Raw genomic sequence first — 4870 nt, 5'->3', positions numbered from 1 at the left:
CAAAACGTATAGCTGCATTCAAGTACTATTGGAAATTACGGAATTCGTTTTCTTTGCATTAGAAAATATACTAATTCATTGGTAGGACAACAAATGCACGTTAAATGACTACAATAAAACAGCTTTCACTAGAGGTATATATTATATCGTATATATATATATATATAAATATTTCTCAAAATGAAGAAAACATAATAAAGTCATGTAATTTTTGCTGGAAAGTTTTATTTTATTTGCAAATTGCAAGTGTAATTGTTATTTTTTTGTTAAAATGCAATTTAAACTTTCTGGAAATTTTCATTTCATTTTCAAATTGCATGTGTAATTGTTATTTTTTTGTTAAATTGCATTTTAAACTTTCTGTATCACTGGAATACTACATTACATTATTCCAGTAATTTAATAGAAAAGTTACAAACCTGCTACTATTGTAGGTGTTTCCCAACCTTTATTGAGCCAAGGCAGATTTTACAAAGAAAAAAGACCCACGGGCACACCACCAAACAAAACTGTCCCAAAAGCATGAAATTTGATATTGTTTAAGTTTTTTGTTTGTTTGTTTGTTTGTTTGTTTGTTTGTTTGTTTGTTTGTTTCAGCAAGTACATAAGCAACACACTTATTACAGCTTCATGTCACATTATGTTTTACATGACTTGTCGAAAAGGGAAGCGGATTGAAGCAATTCTGCATATCCAGTCCTGTCCCGATTACAACCAAGATTTCACTGCCAGACACACAATCTACATTACTACAGTACTACCTACGTACACCATAACCATGAAAAAGGAGAAACAAAAAAAAAGAAATTTTACCAGTATAATATGGTTAAAATACAGCAATAACAAATAAACTGGGAGTTTGTATAACAAGTTTAAACAAAGTAAAACAGACATTTGACCAGGATAACAAATGGTTTGAATACATCAATGACTAATTAACTGGAAGTTTGATAAAAAATTATAGCAGTTTGATTTGAATACAGCAATGACAAGTTGATTGGGTTTTAACATATTTTAACAGTTTGATTTGAATACAACTGTAACGATTTAATACATTTCAAGAGAATTTGAGTCACAATCTCGCAGGCACCCCCGGGCACCGTCACTTATACCAGCCGGCACCCTCACCGACCGAACACAGCTAATCGTCTCCCGCTCTGGTCTCCTGTAGCCCAACCATTTTCTTATAGAATTTAGACATCTCATGACAGAGCGTTGCCATCATCTCTCTGGCCTCTCTGCTCTCAGCCATCAGGTTGCTTTCCAAAGCTGGAAGTCCCTCATTTCCAAGGGCGCCAGACTTCATTCCTTTCAGTTTATTTTACAGGTGCAACCCCATGAGGGTCAACGTTGAGTGGAGAAGGTCTGGTCGATTGCACTGAGAACCTAAATTAGAAGATCTAAAGCACAGGTGTCAAACTCAAGGCCCGGGGGCCAGATACGGCCCGCCACATCATTTTATATGGCCCGCAAAGACAAATTGTGCATCAAATTCTCGTGTCATTACTAGAATTGCAAATTGTCTTCACTTTTAATAATATCGTTTTTTTATATATATTTGAGCAGTTTTTACTCGTCTGATTTGAAAACGAGTTATTTGTCAGTTTGTTTTGTAGCTTTTACTGTATATAATATGAGGTGCTCATACATTTATTTGGGTTGACAGTCATAATGGCCCTCCGAAAGAAGCTATGACTACAATGTGGCCCACGAAAAAAATGAGTTTGACACCCCTGATCTAAAGCTTATGATACAGTTCAGAAGTGCCTGCTCCTGTCGCAAGGAGATCAACGCCCTTATACACTCAGCAATTCAACATTCCACAATACCGCCTGTCCCCACGGGGGTCATGGGCGTGCTAGAGCCTATTCCAGCAGTCATTGGGCAGTAGGCGGAGGACACCACGAACCGGTTGCCAGTCAATCGCAGGGCACGCAGAGATGAACAACCATCCGCACTCGCACTCACACCTAGGGGCAATTTGGAGTGCTCAATCGGCTTACCAAGCATTTTTGGAATGTGGGAGGAAACCCACGCAGGCACGGGGAGAACATGCAAACTCTACACAGAGAGTGCCGGAGGTGGAATCTAACCCGCATCCTCCTAACTGTGAGGTGGACGTGCTAACCAGTGCCGCTACATTCCATAATATCATGTATGTAGTATTTTGGTATTAGCGTTGACAATTGTTGAAGAGTAACAACATTTGCACACTTCAGCAGCACAGGCACCAGCTATAGTCAAGTCAAGTCAAGTCAAGTTTATTTGTATAGCCCTAAATCACAAGCAGTCTCAAAGGGCTTCACATAGACAAAAATTGACAATTATTCTCAAAGCATCCCCTGATCTTAAGCTCCCAAAAGGGCAAGGAAAAACTCAAAACCCCTGCCCGGGGAAAATGAGAAACCTTGAGAAGGGACCACAGATGGAAGGATCCCCCTTTCAGGATCACCAGGTTGTAATGGATGCAGAGAGGGCACAAATAATACATAATATGAAAATCAAAAGTGGATGTCCAAGTCAGAGCGAAGGGCTGCCAGAGGAGCCCTCTGCTATCCTGGCTGTGGAGGTTGAGCTGCAGTTCCCCCAACCTGAATTAGCCCACAAGAATCCAGATAGCCGCTGTCAGCTTGGGTGCCACCTAACCACCTCCCCGGCCGGGGAGGGGGGGGGGGGGAGAGAAAACAAAACAAACTCCGGCCGAATCGGCCACTCCAAGTTAGTTAAAGGCCATGTCATAGAAATGTGTCTTTAAACGTGTCTTAAATGTTTCTACTGAGGTAGCAGTCCTAATATCCATTGGGAGGGCATTCCAAAGCTCTGGAGCCCGGATAGAAAATGCTCTAGACATCTAGACATAATTTCTGTTCACTGGAAGCAACCGCTTCTTTGCTCGCTTCGACGCTCAGAACAGCACTTGCCCGCTGAAGGCCACTCCCCCTTCCCACGAGCTGCCCCTGTGCCTCTCCGCCGACAGCGTGAGGAGGACGCTTGCCGCTATCGACATCCGTAAGGCGGCGGGCCCGGACAACATCCCGGGTCGAGCGCTGAAGGACTGCGCTGGTGAGCTGACGGGTGTCTTCACGGACATCTTTAACACTTCCCTGCAGCAGGCCATCGTCCCGTCGTGTTTCAAAGCTGCCACCATCGTACCTGTGCCGAAGAAGCCTGCTCCGTCCTGCTTCAATGACTACCGCCCCGTGGCACTTACGCCCATCATCATGAAGTGCTTTGAGCGGCTTGTCTTGGAGCACATCCGGTCAGTTCTCCCCCCCACCATTGACCCCTTCCAGTTTGCGTACCGGGCCAAACGGTCCTCTGAGGATGCCATCTGCTCTGCCCTCCACTCGGCCCTCACCCACCTGGAGGGGAAGGACTCGTATGTGAGGTTGCTGTTTGTGGACTTCAGTTCTGCCTTCAACACCATTGTGCCGCAGCGTCTCATCGGCAAACTTGACAAGCTGGGCCTCAGTACCTGCCTCTGCAACTGGCTACTGGACTTCCTCTGTCAGAGGCCACAGGTGGTACGTGTTGGCGACAAGATCTCCGCCAGCATCACGCTGAGCACAGGGGCCCCCCAAGGCTGCGTGCTCAGTCCGCTGCTCTTCACCCTCCTGACGCATGACTGCGCTGCCACCTGCAGCGGCAACCGCATAGTGAAGTTTGCTGACGACACGACTCTGGTGGGTCTCATCACCAAGGGAGACGAGACTCAATACAGGCTGGAGGTTGACCTTCTGACCGCGTGGTGCAGGGACAACAACCTCCTGCTGAACGTCGACAAGACCAAGGAGATTGTTGTTGACTTCCGGAAGGGTCACGCCCAACACCTGCCGCTGACCATCGACGGTGCTGTGGTGGAGAGAGTGAGCAGCGCCAGGTTCCTGGGGGTGCACATCAGTGAGGATCTCTCCTGGTCCACCAACACCGCGTCGCTGGCGAAGAAGGCCCAGCGCCGCCTGTACTTCCTTCGGAAACTCAGGCGAGCGGGGGCTCCTCCGGCCGTCATGACTACTTTTTACCGCGGCACCATTGAGAGCGTCCTCTCCAGCTGTATTGCTGTCTGGGGTGGCAGCTGCACTGACCACGACTTGAAGGCCCTGCAGCGCATAGTGAAAACGGCTAGTAAGACTATTGGTGCTTCTCTCCCCTCCTTGAAGGACATTTACACCTCCCATCTCACCCGCAAGGCGACCAAGATTGTGAGTGATGTGAGTCACCCCGCTCACTCTTTGTTTGAACTTCTGCCCTCTGGGAGGCGGTACAGGAGCCTGCGCTCCCGCACCACCAGACTTTCCAACAGCTTCGTACTCCAGGCTGTTAGGATCCTGAACTCGCTCCCCCTTTCAGCGTAGCGTCCTGTTCTTGCTGTATGCGCACTGGCTCGGTTTTGCCCCTCTTATTTAATGGGTTATTGGTCTGTTATTTATTCATCGCGCGTTTTATTTTATTTATTATTTATTATTTATGGTTTGTGCCTTCTTGTTTTTGTTTTGTGTCGCCTACTTGTATGTCTCGTCACCGTGGGATGGAGGAAACGGAATTTCGGTTTCTTTGTGTGTCTTGACATATGAAGGGATTGACAATAAAGCTGACTTTGACTTTGACTTTGAAGTGTTAAAATATCAACAGTCCTCTGCGCCCAAGTTTCAGTTTGAATAGATTTGGTTTGTTCGGGGGCATATCAAGTATTTTTATTTTTATTCTTCAAAATAGAACTTCTGTAGAGTGCGTGTGCCCTTTGTTTTCATAGTCACAGATAGAAAAAGACTGATTTCGACTGTTACACATTCACAAACATTTTCAATCACCATTGGCATACTCAGTAGTGGTTCAAAAACAATGTTGTTTCTGTTTTCAATATAGATTT

Source organism: Syngnathus acus, chromosome 3, assembly GCF_901709675.1.
Source record: "Syngnathus acus chromosome 3, fSynAcu1.2, whole genome shotgun sequence".
NCBI lineage: Eukaryota > Metazoa > Chordata > Actinopteri > Syngnathiformes > Syngnathidae > Syngnathus > Syngnathus acus.
This window is presented reverse-complemented; position numbering follows the sequence as displayed.